Consider the following 20,839-nt stretch of genomic DNA (forward strand, 5'->3'; position numbering starts at 1 on the left):
TGGCAATTGAATCTCAACAAAGAAACAAATGTTTTATTGCAGAGTATGGATATCAGCAAACAGCAAAAAGCACACAACTATAGGTGTTTTTATAAGAAGTGTTGATAAGCCGAATGTACCGACCTGTCTGTTTAAACTACTACCACACAGCTCGGACACCCATGCATACTCCACAAGACATGCCAACAGAGATCTCTTCACCATCCCCAAGTCCAGAAAAGACAATGGGAGGCGCACAGTCCTACATAGAGCCATGACTACATGGATCTCAGGTAACTGATGCAAGCAGTAGAATCAGATTAAAAGGTAAAAATACACCTTACGGAACAGTGGGGACTGTGAAGAGACACACACAAAGGTACAGACACACGCATACGCACACACGCACTAGTACACACACTCTACACACATCTACATTGTAATATTGTTGTATGGTGGTATTATACATTTTGTATTGTAGATATGTAGTGCTCTAATAATGTTATATGATGTACTGTTTTGTATTTGTTTAAATGTAATGTAAGTGTCTTAATGTGTTTGGACCCAAGGAAGAGTAGCTGCTGCCTCTAATAAATACAAATACAAATAGGTACCAGGTAAACGTTTTATTATTTTTTATCTTTTTTACCTTGGGCGAATCGCTTTAGGCGGAGCTGAATTCCACAAAGCCAAGTCTCTGCTCAACTCCATTGGTGGAGTTAATCAGAAACGTCTTTCACCATGGAGATAAATTGAGTCAGCTACTGTGTATGAGGACAGAGACATGCCACCGATCATTACTGTGTTTTTTATGAACACAGAAATGCAGCAGAGTGTACTTTGTGGTCTTTAAAGATCCGGAGCGTTGCGGTGCTGATCCAAGCATTTTTATCCCAACGGAGATATGTGTAGTAATTTAAATGATTTGACAGGTACATCCGTTCTGTGACAGAGGCAGGCTATTACAATGAGTCTGTCATTCATCCTATATGGGCTGAGAAGAGACAGCTTTGCAACTTACAGAAGCAGACAATCCCTTTCAGTCAAGCTCATTCCCCCGAAACAGCCAGTGACACCCCTATGTAAATTGTGTCTATGGAAAGAAATTCAGCTGAATACAACAGTTGCCTCAAAACGTCTACAACTTAATCTAGATTCCTCTCACTACACTGCCATAAAATCAACTATTTGGGATGCAAGCGGTGTGCAATGTATCGTCACTGTTCATGTACAGTTTGAGGCTTGTCTTTTGGGACATAATTTCAGAATCAACTTGCAGAATACAAGTCCATTACAGGTTAAAGATGTCACTAGGGCAACCCCTTTATACACCTGTGTTCTTCATTTAATGGATACCTATGGGAACATGACAGAAGTGTTCATATCTTTCTTTCAATTGTACATAATTGTTTAGAGTGTTTTATTGCATACCCCTTTTTTTGAATCAACAAACATCTGAGTCTCCCCGCACTCGCCCTGAAGTGCGAGTCACCAGTCCGGTGCCCCCTGTACCGGCTCCACGCACTAGGCCTCCTGTGCGCATTCACAGTCCAGAGCTTCCGGCGACGGTTCACAGTCCAGAGCTTCCGGGGAAGGTTCACAGTCCAGAGCTTCCAGGGAGGGTTCACAGTCCAGAGCTTCTGGCGACTGATCACAGTCCGGGACCTCCTGAGACGGTCCACAGTCCAGAACCTCCTGCGACGGTCCACAGTCCAGAACCTCCTGCGACGGTCCACAGTCCAGAACCTCCTGCGACGGTTCACAGTCCGGAACCTCCTGCGACGGTCCACAGTCCGGAACCTCCTGAGACGGTCCACAGTCCAGAACCTCCTGCGACGGTCCACAGTCCAGAACCTCCTGCGACGGTCCACAGTCCGGAACCTCCTGCGACGGTCCACAGTCCGGAACCTCCTGAGACGGTCCACAGTCCAGAACCTCCTGCGACGGTCCACAGTCCAGAACCTCCTGCGACGGTTCACAGTTCAGAACCTCCTGCGACGGTTCACAGTCCAGAACCTCCTGCAACGGTCCTCGGTGCGGAACCTCCAGCGACGGTTCATGGTGCGGAACCTCCAGCGACGGTCCACACTGTGCGATGGTCCACGGTCCGGAATCTCCAGCGAGGATCAACGGTCCGGAGCTTCCAGGCAAGGTGTCCAGTCCAGCTTCAGGGCAGGAGCCTTCCTCTGCGCCAGTGGCCGGTCCAGGCATGGTGTCCAGTCCAGCTCCAAGGCCAGAGCCTTCCTCTGCACTGGTGCCCAGTCCAGGCACAGCGTCCAGTCCAGCTCCAGGGCAGGAGCTTTCCTCTGCGCCGATGGCCAATCCAGGCACGGCGTCCAGTCCACCTCCATGGCCGAAGATTTCTACTGCGCAGGTGCTCAGTCCAGGCACGGCGACCAACCCAGCTCCATGGCATTGAGCCTTCCTCTGTGCCGGTGTCCAGTCCAGGCACAGTGTCCAGTCCCGCTCCAGGGCAGGAGCCTTCCTATGCACCGATGCCCAGTCCAGGCATGGTGTCCAGTCCTGCTCCATGGCAGTCTTGCTAGCAGCATACCACCCTGCATACCACTGCTGGCTTGGTTCTGAAGCTGAGCAGGGTTGGTCCTGGTAGGTTCCTGGATGGGAGACCAGATGCTGCTTGAAGTGGTGTTGGAGGGCCAGTAGGAGGCACTCTTTCCTCTGGTCTAAAAAATATCCCAATGCCCCAGGGCAGTGATTGGGGACACTGAGTCAACTTACCTGGTAAAATTACGAAAAAATAAAATAAAATAAAATGGCCGGAGCCCTCCTTTGCGCAGGTGCCCAGTCCAGGCACGGCGTTCAACCCAGCTCCATGGCCGGAGCCCTCCTTTGCACTGATGCCCAGTCCAGGCACGGCATTCAGCCTGGCGCCATGGCCATATCCGGGCTCTGGGCGGGGGCTACAACCTGTACCGGAGCCACCACCGACACTAATCAACCCCCCTACCCTCCCCATTTGGTTTCAGGTTTTGCGGCCGGAGTCCGCAACTTGGGGGGGGTACTGTCACGCCCTAACCATAGAGAGCCCTTGGTTCTCTATGGTGTAGTAGGTCAGGGCGTGACTAGGGTGTGATCTAGTATATATATTTCTATGTTGGTGCTAATGTGGTTCCCAATTTGAAGCAGCTGTTTATCGTTGCCTCTGAATGGGGATCATATTTAGGTAGTTATTTCCTTACCTGTGTTTTGTGGGATATTAATTGTTTGTTGGTGTGTTTGGGCACTACGTCCTCACGGTCTTTGTAAGTTTTGTTATTTTGTTTTGTTAGTTTCACTTAAATGAATATGTGGAACTATACTCATGCTGTGCCTTGGTCCGCTCATTTCCAAGATCGTGACAATATCCACAGTAAAATTAGTCTTATATCGACATAACCTGAAAGACTGCTCAGCAAGACCAAAGCCATACTACAGTTTGCAACTTCACATGGGGACAAAGATCGTACTTTTTGGAGAAATGTCATCTGGTCTGATGAATCAAAAAGAGAACTGTTTGGCCATACTGATCATCGTTATGTTTGGAGGAAAAAGGGGGAGGCTTGCAGGCCGAAAAACACCATCCCAACCTTGAAGCATGGGGCTGGCAGCATCATGTTGTGGGGGTGCTTGACTGCAGGAGGAACAGGTGCACTGCACAAAATAGATGGCATCATGAGGAAAGGAAAATGATGTGTATATTGAAGCAACATCTTAAGACATCAGTCACGAAGTTAAAGCTTGGTCGCAAACGGGTCTTCCAAATGGACAATGACCCCATGCATACCTCCAAAGTTGTGGCAAAATGGCTTAAGGACAACAAAGTCAAGGTATTGGAGCGGCCATCAAAAAGCCCTGTTCTCAATCCTATAGAAAATTTGTGGGCAGAACTGAAAAAGTGTGTGTGAGCAAGGAGGCCTACAAACCTGACTCATATACACCAGTTCTGTCAGGAGGAATGGGCCAAAATTCACCCAACATATTGTGGGAAGCTTGTGGAAGGCTACCCGAAACGTTTGACCCAAGTTAAACAATTTAAAGGCAATGCTACAAAATACTAATTGAGTGTATGTGTCACTCCCTGACCTTAGTTACCGTTGTTTTCTTTAGTATTTTGGTTAGGTCAGGGAGTGACGAGGGTGGTATGTGTGTTTTCCTTGTCTAGGGTTTTTTGTATATCTATTGGGTTTTGGTATGTCTAGGTTTATGTAGGTCTATGGTGGCCTGAATTGGTTCCCAATCAGAGACAGCGGTTTAACGTTTTCTCTGATAAGGGGATCCAATTTAGGTTGCCATTTTCCAATTTGGTTTTGTGGGTTATTGTCTATTTGTAGTTGCATGTCACCACTCGTGTTTATAGCTTCACATTAGTTTTGTTATTTTGTTAGTTGGTTTAGTGTTCTTCGTTTTAATAAAGAAGAATGTATTCATCTCACGCTGTGCCTTGGTCTCATCGTTATGACAAACGTGACAGAATAACCCACCAAACAACGACCAAGCAGCGTGAAAAGGAGGAACAGCGCTTAATGGGGAGATGGAACTGGGAGGAGATACTAGATGGAGCAGGACCCTGGACACAGCTGGGGAAGTATCGCTGTCCTAATAGGGAGTTAGAGGCAGCAAAAGCGGAACGGCGATACTACGAGGAGAAATACAGGAGAATAGAGGAACAGCGAAGATATAAAGGTACACGGCTAGCACGGAAGCCCGAGAGGGGGGTGGCACACGAGAAGATTGGCTGAGTCAGGTAGGAGACCTGAGCCAACTCCTCGTGCTTACCGTGGAGAGAGTGTAACTGGTCAAGCACCGTGTTATCGGTGTCTCCAGTGCGCTATTCTAGCCCGGTGCGCTCTATTCTAGCTCCTCGCATTTGCCGGACTAGAATGGGCATCTAGCCAGGATGCATTGAGCCATCTCTATGTTCTGGATCTCCAATGTGTCTCCAAGGTTCAGTGTATCCTGTGCCTCCTCCCCACACTCGCCCTGAGGTGCGTGTCCCCTGCCCAGTACCACCAATGCCAACACTACGCACCAGGCTTCCTGTGTGCCTTCAGAGCCTAGTACGCCCTGTTCCTCTTCCCCGCACTCGCCCTGAGGTGCGTGTCCCCAGCCCGGTACCACTAGTTCTGGCACCACACACCAGGCCTCCAGTGCGCCTCCAGGGTCCAGTACGCCCTGTTCCTCCTCTCCGCACTCGCCCTGAGGTGCGTGTCCCCAGCCCGGTACCACCAGTGCCGGCACTGCGCACCAGGCCTAGAGTGCGCCTCGGCAGTCCAGTACGCCCTGTTCCTCTTCCCCGCACTCGCCCTGAGGTGCGTGTCCCCAGCCCGGTACCACTAGTTCTGGCACCACGCAACAGGCCTCCAGTGCGCCTCCAGGGTCCAGTACGCCCTGTTCCTCCTCTCCACACTCGCCCTGAGGTGCGTGTCCCCAGCCCGGTACCACCAGTGCCGGCACCGCGCACCAGGCCTACAGTGCGCCTCGGCAGTCCAGAGTGTCCGGCGACAGTACCCAGTCCAGAGCGTCTGGCGACAGTACCCAGTCCAGAGCGTCCGGCGACAGTTCACAGACCAGAACACAGCGACTGTCCCCAGCCTGGGGTTCCAGCGACGGTCCCCAGTCCGGGGTCTCCAGCGATGGTCCCCAGTCCGGGGTCTCCAGCGACGGTCCCCAGTCCGTGGTCTCCAGTGACGGTCCTCAGTCCGGGATCTCCGGCGACGGTCTCCAGTCCGGGGTTGCCAGCAATGGTCTCCAGTCCAGAATCTCTGGCGTTGATCCACGCAGCGAGGGTCCCCAGCCCGGGGCCTATGGCGAGGATCCGCTGTCCAGAGCCTCCGACGATGATCCACGGGTCGGTGCTACAAGAACGGACTCAGGGTAAAGAAGGGGGGCGGCATCCAGAACCAGAGCCGCCACCAAGGTTAGATGCCCACCCAGACCGTCCCATATAGGCTTAGGTTTGCTCCCCTTTGGGGAGGGTACTGTCACGCCCTGACCTTAGTTATGTTTGTTTTCTTTACTTTTTTGGTTAGGTCAGGGTGTGACGATGGTAGTGTGTGTGTTTTTGTCTTGTCTATGTTTTTTTGTATATCTATGGGGTTTTGGTATGTCTAGGTTTTTGTAGGTCTATGGTGGCCTGAATTTGTTCCCAAGCAGAGACAGCTGTTTATCGTTGTCTCTGATTGGGGATCCTTTTTAGGTTGCCATTTTCCATTTTGGTTTTGTGGGTTATTGTCTATGTGTAGTTGCAAGTCAGCACTCGTGTTTATAGCGTCACGTTCGTTTTGTTAGTTGGTTTAGTGTTCTTAATAATGAAGAATGTATTCATCTCACGCTGCGCCTTGGTCTCATCGTTATGACGAACGTGACAGTAATTTAAACTTCTGACCCCCTGGGAATGTGATGAAAGAAATGAAAGCTGAAATGATTAATTCTCTCTACTATTATTCTGGCATTTCACATTCTTAAAATAAAGTGGTGATCCTAACTGACCTAAAACAGGGAATTTTTATTCGGATTAAATGTCAGTAATTGTGAAAAACTGAGCTTAAATGTACTTGGCTAAGGTGTATATAAACTTCCGACTTCCAACTTCAGATTATCACAGGTGTCTAATTATTTCTGGCCATATCACATGTAAAATTTATGAAATAATTACAGGAGAGCATAAACCTTTTTTTGAATGACAAAGCTGCTCAAGTATAAATGACCAAAGTTATGATAGATTGCCATAGATGTTCTGTTAATTACTAAACTTACTGAAAATTCCAGTAACTTGGTAAATCACCAGTAGCTTTGCAACCCTACTTGTGATTAATCTCCCATTGTGTCTTGTTTAACTGTAGAATAGATTAATTAGACAACATGTTTGTAATACCACTGTACTTTTCAAACGTATGTATTCATCACCAACGACAAAGCTACTATTTATCCCCTGGATGATGCACCAAAAGGATAGTGTCATGATGAAGGCTATTGTTCTTCTTTACCAAGGACTGTCTTTTCACAGCATTTTTTTTACAGCCCAACAAGTACATGCTTGACATAATTACAAGACATGAGAAGGCTTAATGGCATTCATTAATGAACACAAAAGATCAAGGCTGTGAATATAAATATAGAGGGGGGAAAAACAAAGTGTCTTGTGATTGCTATAGTTTCCTTCACTATAGTTTCCTTCACTGCTGTTGTCAGGAGTAATTATCAAATTTGACATGAGAGGTTGACAAACTGTAAATATATGTTATCACCCTGGGTTCAAACTCATTATTTTCAGTTCTGTGAAAGAGAGATTAGAGTTCCCCCTGCTCTGGCCTTTTTATACACTCTGTGTCACGCCCTGAGCTTTTTATGTCTCTATTTTGGTTTGGTCAGGGTGTGATTTGGGTGGGCATTCTATGTTCTTTATTTCTATGTTTTGTGTTTCTATGTTTTGGCCGGGTATGGTTCTCAATCAGGCACAGCTGTCTATCGTTGTCTCTGATTGGGAATCACACTGAGGCAGCATGTTTTGCCACCTTAGGATGTGGGAAGTTGTTTTTTGTTAGCTCTGCGTAGCCTACGGAATGTGACGGTCGTTGTACTTTTGTTGTTTTGTTTGGATTTAATAAATCATGAACACGCTGCACCTTGGTCCACTTCTTCCGACGAGCGTTACACTCTGATGAAATGTGTCAAACTGCGGACACCATTCTATGCCAGTCAGGAGTTTAAACAAGCTCTGGAACTGTGCACTAGCACCACTGCATATTTCTCAGTATATTCTCTGAGCTGTTTAAAAAAGAATTGATGTCAAAGGTCCTGTTGATACTATCTGGACTGTGGCCTCGCCAGCGACTTTCCCTTCACCCATGCAGTGCCCACACACCTCTTTGCCCTCTCAGAGCTGTAAACTGATCTGTAAATGTGGCAGCTTAAATAACCTATGAATATTTCAAATATTACAAACCCTGAGAGAACGAAGAGTTAGGCATATGGTTAAATTATACATTCTAGACTATCGAGCTCATTAGGCCCCCGAAGGGCTCTACATGGTCTAGGGTGCCTAGATACCAATCCAGCAACCTATAGACACAGAAAATAGCTTTTCAATCTGTACTAATGGTTCTAAACCAGACTAAAGTGACCTGATAATAGCACAATAGTCACATAATGAAATAAAATTAGATCCTTCTGTCTCATATTGTACTATACATTACTAACTACAGGCTAAACATCCATCTGCAAGTGAATCATAACAGCTCTTTATGGCTCATTCCCTGAAAATTGTGTGTAATAAAGACTGTAAAATAGAATACAAGTGATCACACATCAGTCTGGTGGCATGGCAGGATAATCCAATAAGGACTCCTCCAAGAGGGTCATGCTGAAAACTGTAGGTTTCTCTCACACAGAACACAAGGGCATTACAGGCTATTTATGTTAGGTTATTCTCATGATCACCCAAGTGCAGTTAGGATGATTGTTATGTCTAGGAGGGTGCAAAACAGCACTATTAGAACACAGTTATATCTTTAATTGTCACAAATGACCTTAATCCGTTAATCAACTAACCTTACCAACATAACCTTGTCCAATCCAAGCAGACATACAGGTATAACTGTTCAGTAGCCTACTACAAATGACTGTTTTCTTGGATGAAATGTCGGTTTAGTTCCACTGCTCTAAAAAGTCTCCTGTCTAATTACCACCTGGTAGAAATGGACCTGCACTCAGTGCAGTGGATGGTCTCTCTGGGAGCTCCTCTGCTCCCTAACAACCCCACAAGTGCCTGGCATGATATACACCTCCACATTAGGCCTTGACAGGAAAGGGTTGTTTTTGATGAAGTGCAGTGCTTTGATGACAGCCTTCTCTCTCTCTCGTGAAGAATATTTACACAGGCTCAAGTGGAGGGCTGTAAATAAATGGCTTTGTGGTGAAGTGCAAAGCCAACAGAGCCGTTCCTACAGAAAGGTGGAGAAATCTGGTGAGGCTACTAGCTCTATATTTTCCATCCTCTTAAAAAAATGTAGTCATGGAGAAATTATATACAACATTGGGACAACACGATTAATAGAGTATCTGCCTGTGGCTTTGTGGGGGTGAACTGGCAAGCAGAGGAAGAGTATTCCTCTCCCTGACAAGACCAGAGAGGTTCTGTGTTTGATACAATACTATGTTCTGCATTTGCTGTCGTTTGACATATGAGTTTCTGCAGTTTCACCCTCAAGCTTAAAACATGGGGGAAACATTTCCTTAGAGGAGTAGCCTCCGCACTAGGAGTAGGAGCAGAAAGGGTATTGAGTTTTACTGTCTTCAGGTTTTAAATGGAGGGGAACAATTACAAGCACCTAACAGTAATGGTTAGTCAGTTGGCTCCTTCAGGAAGAGATATTTCTCTCTTGTGTCACTGTGAGCTCAATAAGATGTTCCTCCTGGATGTTAGGTTGGTGGTTGACAGGGTTGCTCTGTGTGGTCACCCTGAAATCAACACAGTTAAATTAAACATTTAAACCATGCTATAGGCTGGGTGGGCCTGGCACACAGAGAGGCTGTCTGGAGCAGATGGAGCTACCAAATAACAAGTGCTACAATATTTCATTAAATAAAAAGTTATTTCTAGAAGATAAATAAATGCACTGACAATCACACTATTTACCTTAATCAGTTGAGTTGACTTTAATTGTTAAGCACACTAATTAAATTATGTCAAGACACGAGGTACACTATCAAAACATCTGTTTTTGTGCTCATTGCCTATGGCATTCATGCCTGGGTTATGTACTGTTACTTTTATCTATATTTCTATTGTATTACGGACAGCTGTGGTGTAGTGACAGCAGTAGTAATAGGCTTAGCAATGTGATATGTCAGCTTACTAAACCTAATACATTGGTATAATAAGAAAACATTGTTTGTCCTTGATCTCTGAATGTACCACAGTGTAAATGGATGTTGTCTCTGATTGGGAACCATATTTAGGCAGCCATATTCTTTGGGTATTTTGTGGGTGATTGTTTCCTGTCTTTGTGTTTTATGCACCAGTTAGGACTGTTACGGTTTTCACGTTTATTGTTTTGTAGTTTGTTCATGTTTGAGTTTTCTTATTAAAGAACCATGAACTATAACCACGCTGCGTTTTGGTCTGCCTCTCCTTCCTAGGAAGAAAGCCTTGACACCATTAGTATAACCATTCACAATCTTTAAAGGTTAAAAAACTAATTAGGCATGACCAACAAGGTTTACTGAGACAATCACAGAGCTATATGTACTGTACTTTATGTGACTAATTGATGGATGTTTCTAGTGTGCATGTCACAGTTACAATTGTACAAGTCCAACCCTAACTTTAGCCACATCTTGTAATCTGACAGCTGGTGTCTAAGAATGACTTTTTCATAGAGAAACTATGAAATTATGATTTTAAGCCAAGAATTTCTTCTTGAGCCACCATCATTTATAAAAAGAAACAGAAAGCCCAGTTATCTTCGTCTCATTTTCATTGGAAATGATTCATGAGGACAGCTGTTAGAAATTGTGTGACGGTGTCTGTTACTGTTTCTCTTGGTGAGGTATGCATTTGGATACACATGGATCTGTGTAAAGCCAATCATCTCGCCATACAATCTGCACATCTCTGTTTCTAATCTGAATTATTATCTCTCCTTTCATATCTCTTTGTAACTCTATCTTCAATTTGATCTATTCTTTCCCCCTCGCACGTCCTTTATTATTTTATCTTGATGCTGATAGCATCAGTAACAGCTAACGGAAATACCTGGGTACTGAAATGGTTAGCTGCAGAACACATTCTCACACACGACATTACATGTGCACATACAAACATGCATATATACACATGCAAACTAAAGCACATTCCTAATTACAGTATAGAGTTGTCATAAGATGAACATTATTAGCATACTTTCAACTGCAAAATAATTAGTATTCCAAGGTAGTCTTATGTGGCCATTATTTTATCCATTAATGTGTTATTTTGGTAACACTTTATTTGACACCTATAATCACATGTTATGACACGGCCATGAACGTGTCAAAACAGCTGGCATAACCTGTCATATCATTGTCATAACACTTGTTGTGACATATTGCACACTCCGCCAACCCGGATATCCTAGCAGTGTCTGAATCCTGGTTTAGGAAGGCTACCAATAATCCTGAAATTTCCATTTCTAAATATAACATTTTCCGATAAGATAGAACTGCCAAAGGGGGCGGAGTTGCAATCTACTGCAGAGATAGCCTGCAGAGTTCTGTCATATGTTTCAGGTCTGTGCCCAAATAATTTGAGCTTCTACATTTAAAAATCCACCATTCCAGAAACAAATCTCTCACTTGCAGCTTTTTATAGACCCCTTTCAGCCCCCAGCTTTGCTCTGGACACAATATGTGAATTGATTGACCCCCATCTATCTTCAGATTTTGTACTGTTAGGTGACCTTAACTGGGACATGCTTAACACCCTGGTCGTCCTATAATCTAAGCTAGATGCCCTCAATTTCATACAAATTATCATGGAACCTACCAGGTACAACCCTAAATCCGTAAACATGGGCTCCCTCTCAGATATCATACTGACCAACTTGCCCTCTAAATACACCTCTGCTGTCTTCAACCCGGATCTCAGCGATCATTGCCTCATTGCCTGTGTGCGTAATGGCTCTGCGGTCAAGCGACCACCCCTCATCACTGTCAAACGCTTACTAAAACACTTCAGTGAGCAGGCCTTTCTAATCAACCTGGCCCGGGTTCCTGGAAGGATATTGACCTCATCCTGTCAGTAGAGGATGCCTGGTTTCACTTTAAAGTGCTTTCCTCACCGTCTTAAATAAGCATGCCCCATTCAAAAAATGTAGAACTAACAACAGATATAGCCCTTGGTTCACCCCAGACTTGACTGCCCTTGACCAGCACAAAAACATTCTGTGGCTTTCTGCATTAGTATCGAATAGCACCTGCAATATGCAACTTTTCAGGGAAGTCATTAACCAATATACTCAGTCAGTTAGGAAAGCAAAGGCCAGCTTTTTCAAATAAAAATTTGCATCCTGTAGCACAAATTCCAAAAAGTTTTGGGACACTGTAAAGTCCATGGAAAATAAGAGCACCTCATTGTCACAAGCAATAAATCTACGATAATTGATCATTTCAATAAGCATTTTTCTATGGCTGGCCATGCTTTCCACCTGGCTACCCCTACCCCGGTCAACTTCTCAGCACCCCCTGCAGCAACTTTCCCAACCCCCCCCCCTTCTCCTTCACCCAAAACCAGACAGCTGATGTTCTGAAAGAGCTGCAAAATCTGGACCCCTACATATCAGCTGGGCCAGACAATCTGGACCTTTTCTTTCTACAATTATCCGCCGAAGTTGTTGCAACCCCTATTACTAGCCTATTCAAACTCTCTTTCGTATCGTCTGAGACCCAAAGATTGGAAAGCTGCCGCGATCATCCCCCTCTTCAAAGGAGAGACACTAGACCCAAACTGTTATAGACCTATATCCATCCTGCCCGGCCTTTCTAAAATCTTTGAAAGACAAGATAACAAACAGATCACTGACCATTTCGAACCCCAACGTACCTTATCCACTATGCAATCTGGTTTCCGAGCTGGTCATGGGTGCACCTCAACCACGCTCAAGGTTGTAAACTGTCAGGACCCGGTTACGAACCCAGGTCTCTGGAGTGAGAAACAGTCACTTAACCAACTGAGCCACGAATAGTCAGCAGAACCCAGAAGATGAGGCAGACACAGCAGTACTTGAGACGGTGTATTTAATAAAGTAAAAAGTGAAGTCCTTCAGGAAAACATGTAACTCCACAACCTCAAAAGGAATTCCACAAGAACAAGGTAATCCACAAGGTAATCCTCCAAGACAAAAAGGTAAATCCACAAGGTGGTAGGTAAAGCATAAAAAGCCTCAAAAGATATTCAAAAATAAATAAACAAGAACAAAAAACAGAATTCCACAAGAGCGTCCACCGGGATCAACAAGAGTACACAGAATACTAGGGCTGGGTGCTAACATACAAACACAGAGCAAAGAACTGAGGGAAACTAAGGGTTTAAATACAATCAGGGGAAACGAGGCACAGGTGCAAATAATAATGGGGATCAAGGGAAAGCAAAAGGTCAAAAAGCACAATGGGGGCATCTAGTGACCAAAAACCGGAACAACCCTGGCCAAATCCTGACAGAATCCCCCCTAGGAACGGCTCCTGACGTTCCTACCAGCTCTCTCGGGGTGGAGGGCCCTGAACTGACGAATGAGGTCAGGGTCCAGTATGTCTTTGGCAGGAACCCAGGAGCGCTCCTCGGGACCGTAGCCTTCCCAGTCCACCAGATACTGCCAGGACCGCTGCACCCGGCGGGAATCCAGTATCCGATGGACGGTATAAGCCGGCTGGCCTCCAATGACACGAGGCGGAGGGGAGGTCTGTCTGCCGGGACAAGGGGAGAAAAACAACAGGTTTTAATAAGGAAATGTGAAACGTGGGATTAATCTTAAGGGATCTGGGTAAGTGTAGGCGATAAGAAACTGGGTTAACTCTCCTGGCAACCTTAAAGGGACCGATGTATCTTTGGGACAGCTTGCGAGACTCCACCCGTAGTGGTAAGTCTCTTGTGGAGAGCCAGACTCTCTGGCCGGGGCGCAGGGTAGGCCCGGGACGGCGACGTCTGTTGGCTTGTTGTTGGTACCTCTGTGAAGAACGCATAAGATTAAGACGGGTCTTCCTCCACATAAGCCGACAGCGTCTGACAAACTTCAAGGCTGAAGGCACTCTGACTTCTGCCTCCTGGTCCGGGAACAATGGAGGGGCATAGCCAAACTGACACTGTAAGGGACATACCAGTGGAGGAGGAGCGCAAGGTGTTGTGCGCGTATTCGGCCCAAACAATAAAGGACGACCATGTGGACGGGTTGTTACGAGTCATACATCGGAGGGTGGTTTCCAGCTCTTGATTCATCCTCTCTGTTTGGCCATTGACTCCGGATGGTACCCTGAAGATAGACTGGCAGAAGCTCCCATGAGTTGGCAGAAGGCCTTCCAAAACCTTGAGGCGAACTGGGGACCTCTGTCAGAAACCATATCTTGAGGAATGCCGAAGACTCGAAACACATGATTAATTACCAACTCAGCCGTTTCCTTGGCAGAAGGTAACTTAGTCAGAGGGACGAACCTGGCCGCCTTTGAAAACCTGTCGATTATGACTAGGATAGTAGTATTGCCATGGGATGGAGGAAGGCCAGTAATAAAGTCCAATGAGATATGGGACCAGGGTCTGTGGGGAACAGGTAAAGGGTGAAGGAGTCCTTGAGGGCGGAGGTGAGAAGATTTGCCCTGGCAGCACACGGGGCAGGCATTGACGAAAGTGGCAACGTCTTCTCTTATGGTAGGCCACCAGAACTTACGTTGGATGAACTCCAAGGTGCGACCTACGCCCGGGTGACAGGTGAGGCGAGAGGAGTGCCCCCACAGAAGGACCTGATTCCTCACTGCCTTGGGGACAAACAACCGATTGGCAGGACCTCCTTTCGGGTCCGGTTCGATAGCTTGAGCTCGTCTCACGGTATCCTCAACTTGCCACGAGATCGGAGCCACGATCTTAGCAGCAGGAAGGACAGGCATGTCCGTGTCATTTCGAATGGCAGGAGCGTAGACTCGGGACAGGGCATCCGGTTTGAGATTCTTCGACCCGGGCCGATAGGTGAGGATAAACTGGAATCGATTGAAGAAAAGAGACCATCTAGCTTGTCTAGAGTTCAACCACTTCGCCTGCTGGATATACTCCAGATTTTTGTGGTCCGTAAGCACTTGAAAAGGGTGAGAAGCCCCCTCGAGCCAGTGTCTCCATTCCTTCAATGCCATCTTAACCGCTAGGAGTTCACGATCCCCCACATCGTAGTTCCTCTCAGCCGGGGTAAGCCGGTGTGAGAAGAAAGCGCACGGATGAAGCTTCTGTCTTCACCCTCTGAGACAGGACAGCTCCAACACCAACCTCTGATGCGTCTACCTCCACCACAAACGGTTCATCCGTAGTCGGTAGTATCAGGATGGGAGCAGAGAGGACGCGCTGCTTGAGTCCTTGAAAGGCTGTCTCAGCTTCTCTTCCCCACAAAAACCTTGCATTGCCACCCTTGGTTAAAGCTGAGAGAGGGGCTGCCACCAAGCTGAAGTTCTTGATGAACTTGCGGTAAAAGTTTGTGAAGCCCAGGAAACGCTGAACTTCCTTAACGGATTTGGGAGTGGGCCAATCCGCTACTGCCCCTACCTTCCTGGGGTCCATTTGGACTCGACCGGGTTCCACTACAAATCCCAGGAATTGTACTCGGGATGAATGGAATTCACATTTTTCCGGCTTAACGTACAGATGGCTGTCTAGGAGGCGTTTGAGTACTTGTCTGACATGCTTTGTGTGTTCTTGAAGGGAGCTCGAAAAGATGAGGATGTCATCCAAGTAAACGAAAACAAATATGTTAAGCATATCCCTAAGCACATCGTTTATGAGCGCTGGAACACCGCTGGGGCGTTGGTCAGGCCGAAGGGCATCACCAAGTATTCATAGTGACCAGTAGGCGTGTTGAAAGCGGTCTTCCACTCGTCACCAGGTCTGATCCGCACAAGATGGTATGCGTTCCGCAGGTCAAGCTTAGTGAAAACAACTGCTTCCTGGAGCAGCTTGAAGGCTGTGGCCATAAGGGGTAGCGGGTAACGGTTACGGACGGTTATGGCATTGAGTCCCCGGTAGTCGATGCAAGGACGTAATCCACCATCTTTCTTGGCCACAAAGAAAAACCCTGCTCCCGCCGGGGAGGTGGATGGACGCATGAGGCCTGCTTCCAGAGCGTCCTTGATGTAGGTATCCATAGCAGCTCGTTCGGGTGGAGATAGGGAAAAGATCCGACCCCTGGGGTGGCAAGTGCCCGGAAACAGGTCGATGGGGCAATCATAAGGTCTATGGGGTGGTAGCATGGTGGCCCTCTGTTTGCTAAACACCAGTTTGAGGTCATGGTAACACTCGGGAACTCGGGTCAGGTCGATGGATTCTAAAGACTCGGTAGTAGAACTCGGGGAATTCGGGAAAATACAAGTAGCTTGGCACGTAGGACCCCACTGCTTGATAGTGCCCACAGACCAGTCGATGTGAGGGTTATGGCTGTGAAGCCAGGGGTATCCAAGGACGAGAGGGAACTCGGAACAGGAGATCAAATGAAAGTTCATCAATTCCTGGTGTTGTGAAACTGAAAGTCGCAAGGAGGTAGTGAAATGAGTGACAATTCCAGATCCCAAAGGGCTTCCATCCAATGTAGTAACCCTCATGGGGTCACTTAGAGGTTCAGAGGGAACGCCATTCTCCTTCGCCCAGACACCATCCATGAAGTTACCTGCGGCTCCAGAGTCTACCAAGGCTTGAAGGTGAAGCTTGTGGTTGTCCCAGCAAAGGGTGACTGGAATGAGCAGACGGGAGTTGGACGGATGGGAGGAGGTTATGTTTCCCGTTACAGTTCCCCCCGGTCTGTACGGGACAGAGCGTTTCCCTGGAGCCCGGGACACGTGGAATGGAAATGGCCCGGTTTGCCGCAATATAGACAACGTCGCTCCCTCATCCGGCGGTCTCTCTCAGCCTGGGAGATGCGTCCAATCTGCATGGGTTCCGGTGGAGCCAGCGAGGATAAAGGTGGGAACTCGGAGCTGGGACTGATAGGGGCTAGAGGTCTACGGTTGAGTTCTCTCTCTCTCAGACGCTGGTCAATGCGTGAGGCCAACTTGATCAGGGACTCGAGATTGTCCGGTGGTTCCCGAGTGGCCAGTTCATCTTGGATAGTGTCGGAAAGGCCTTTCAGAAAGCACACCGTGAGGAACTGGATGGAATAGTCCGTCACGCTGCGCCGACCTTGGTGGAGAGTCAGGAGCTGTTTGGCTGAGTCAGAACCACTGCTTGGGCCTTGAAACACTTGTTTGAATTCCTCAGCAAAGGCAGAGTAGCTGGCACAGCAGGAACTATGGGCATCCCACACAGCAGTAGCCCAGGCCAGGGCTTTTTCCGACAGCAGGGTGATGATATATGCGATCTTAGACCGGTCGGTGGGAAACGACGAGGGTTGCAGCTCAAAGGAGAGAGAACATTGGGTGAGAAACCCTTTACAAGCACTTGGATCACCTGAGAACCATTGGGGAGGTGGAAGACGAGGTTCAGCCAGGGGGTTAACTGCCATGGGTACGTGAATCTGAGGTACTGGGACGGGAACTGTTACCGGGGTAAGTCGATCAGATATCTACTTTATGGAAGTCAGCATCTCCGACAGAAGATGAGAATGTCTAGCCATTAACCTCTTACACCTATGGTGGCGCTATTTCATTTTTGGAAGAAAAACGTTCCCGTTTTAAACAAGATATTTTGTCACAAAAAGATGCTCAACTATGCATATAATTGCTACTGTTCGAAAGAAAACACTCTGACGTGTCCAGAAATACAAATATCTTCTCTGTGCGTGCCCTTTAACGTGAGCTTCAGGCAAAACCAAGATGACTTGGCATCCAGGAAATGACAAGGATTTTTGAGGCTCTGTCTTTCATGATCTCCTTATATGGCTGTGAACGCAAGAGGAATGAGTCTGCCCTTTCTGTCGTTTCCCCAAGGTGTCTGCAGCATTGTGACGTATTTGTAGGCAGATCATTGGAAGATTGACCATAAGAGACCACATTTACCACGTGTCCGCCCGGTGTCCTGCGCCGAAATTGGTGCGCAAAAGTCACCTGCCAGTATTTTTCCATGGGAGAAAGAGAGAGAAGCAAGCTTCCACGAACTGCATGTCAATGAAGAGATATGTGAAAAAACACCTTGAGGATTGATTCCAAACAACGTTTGCCATGTTTCGGTCGATATTATGTAGTTAATCCGGAAAAAGTTTCACGTTGTAGGTGACTGCATTTTCGGTTCGTTTCGGTAGCCAGGCGCAATGTAGAAAACGGAACGATTTCTCCTACACACAGACGCTTTCAGGAAACACTGCGCATCTGGTATGTGGCTGGGAGTCTCCTCATTGAAAACATCAGAAGCTCTTCAAAGGTAAATGATTTTATTTATTTGGTTATCTGGCTTTTGTGAAAATGTTGCGTGCTACATGCTACACAAAATGCTATGCTAGCTTTGCATACTCTTACACAAATTAGTCAATTTCTATGGTTCAAAAGCATATTTTGAAAATCTGAGATGACAGTGTTGTTAAGAAAAGGCTAAGCTTGAGAGCAAACGCATTATTTTAATTTTATTTGCGATTTTCAGAAATCGTTAACGTTGCGTTATGCTAATGAGCCTGAGGCTTAGTCACAATCCCGGATCCGGGATGGGGAGTTTCAAGAGGTTAAGGCCTCTTGCTGAACCAGGGCGGCTTCGTGGCGTTGGACAGTCTCCTGGTGGTGGGACAGCATGGCAACAAAGTCCTGGGAACTGGCTGCCTCTGGGTTCATTTTTGGCTCTGTGTTTCTGTCAGGACCCGGTTACAAACCCGGGTCTCCGGAGTGAGAAACAGTCACTTAACCAACTGAGCCACGAATAGTCAGCAGAACCCAGAAGATGAGGCAGACACAGCAGTACTTGAGACGGTGTATTTAATAAAGTAAAAAGTGAAGTCCTTCAGGAAAACATGTAACTCCACAACCTCAAAAGGAATTCCACAAGAACAAGGTAATCCACAAGGTAATCCTCCAAGACAAAAGGTAAATCCACAAGGTGGTAGGTAAAGCATAAAAAGCCTCAAAAGATACTCAAAAATAAATAAACAAGAACAAAAAACAGAATTCCACAAGAGCGTCCACCGGGATCAACAAGAGTACACAGAATACTAGGGCTGGGTGCTAACATACAAACACAGAGCAAAGAACTGAGAGAAACTAAGGGTTTAAATACAATCAGGAAAAACGAGGCACAGGTGCAAATAATAATGGGGATCAAGGGAAAGCAAAAGGTCAAAAAGCACAATGGGGGCATCTAGTGACCAAAAACCGGAACAACCCTGGCCAAATCCTGACAGTAAACTATATCATAACCGCCATCAATAAAAGATAGTACTGTGCAGCTGTCTTCATCGACCTGGCCAAGGCTTTCGACTCTGTCAATCACCACATTCTTATTGACAGACTCAATTGCCTTGGCTTCTCCAATGACTGCCTCTCCTGGTTCACCAACTACCTCAATGTGTCAAATCGGAGGGCCTGTTGTCCGGACCTCTGGCAGTCTCTATAGGGGTGCCACAGGGTTCAATTCTCGGCTGACCCTTTTCTCTGTATATATCAATGATGTTGCTCTTGCTGCTGGTAATTCTCAAATCAAATCCAATTTTATTGGTCACATACACATGGTTAGCAGATGTTAATGCGAGAGTAGCGAAATGCTTGTGCTTCTAGTTTCGACCGTGCAGTAATATGTAACAATTTCACAACTACCTTATACACCCAAGTGTAAAGGAATGAATAAGAATATGTACATAAAAATATATGGATGAGCAATGGCCGAACGGCATAGGCTAGATGCAGTAGATGGTATAGAGTACAGTATATGCATATCAGATGAGTAATGTAGGGTATGTAAACATTATATAAAGTGGCATTGTTTGAGGTGACTATTGATACTTTTATTACATCCAATTTTTAATTATTAAGGTGACTAGAGATATGAATCAGTATGTTGGCAGCAGCCACTCAATGTTAGTGATGGTTGTTTAAGAGTCTGATGGCCTTGAGATAGAAAATGTTTTTCAGTCTCTCAGTCCCAGCTTTGATGCACCTGAACTGACCTCGCCTTCTGGATGATAGCGGGGTGAACAGGCAGTGGCTCGGGTGGTTGTTGTCCTTGAAGATCTTTTCGGCCTTCCTGTGACATCGGGTTGTGTAGGTGTCCTGTAGGGCAGGTAGTTTGCGCCCCAGGGCAGACCTCACTACCCTCTGGAGAGCCTTACGGTTGTGGGCGGAGCAGTTGCCATACCAGGCGGTGATACAGCCCGACAGAATGCTCCTGTGCATCTGTAAAACTTTGTGAGTGTTTTTGGTGACATGCCACATTTCTTCAGCCTCCTGAGGTTGTAGAGGCGCTGTTGTGCCTTCTTCACCACCCTGTCTGTGTGGGTGGACCATTTCAGTTTGTCCTTGATGTGTATGCTGAGGATGTCACACGCTGACCATAGTTTATTTTGTATGTTTCTATGTTTTGGTTGGTCAGGGTGTGATCTGAGTGGGCATTCTATGTTGGATGTCTTGTTTGTCTATTTCTATGTCTGGTCTGATATGGTTCTCAATCAGAGGCAGGTGTTAGTCATTGTCTCTGATTGGGAACCATATTTAGGTAGCCTGGGTTTCACTGTGTGTTTGTGGGTGATTGTTCCTGTCTCTGTGTTTTGCACCAGATAGGGCTGTTTTCGTACGTTTGTTATTTTGTTAGTTTAATCGTGTATAGTTTCCTTATTAAATAATATGAATCACAACTACGCTGTATTTTGGTCCGCTCCTCCTTCCCACAACGAAAGCCATGACAGAGGAACTTAAAACTTTTCACCTTCTCCACTACTGTCCCGTCGATGTGGATAAGGGGGTGCTCCCTCTACTGTTTCCTGAAGTCCACAATCATCTCGCTGGTCTGCACATGCGCTGAGGACGCGGCTGGGATGCCGTCTGTGCCGGCAGCCGTGCGAGGGTTAACACGTTGGCTGCGTTGACGGAGAGCCAGTAGGTATTTGTAGCGTGCCATGTCAGTGGCACAATATTGTCCTCAAAGCGAGCAACGAAGTTGTTTAGTTTGTCTGGGAGAAAGACGTCGGTGTCCGCGACAGGGCTGGTTTTCTTTTTGTAATGCGTGATTGAC

This window comes from Oncorhynchus masou, chromosome 6, assembly GCF_036934945.1.
Source record: "Oncorhynchus masou masou isolate Uvic2021 chromosome 6, UVic_Omas_1.1, whole genome shotgun sequence".
Lineage (NCBI taxonomy): Eukaryota > Metazoa > Chordata > Actinopteri > Salmoniformes > Salmonidae > Oncorhynchus > Oncorhynchus masou.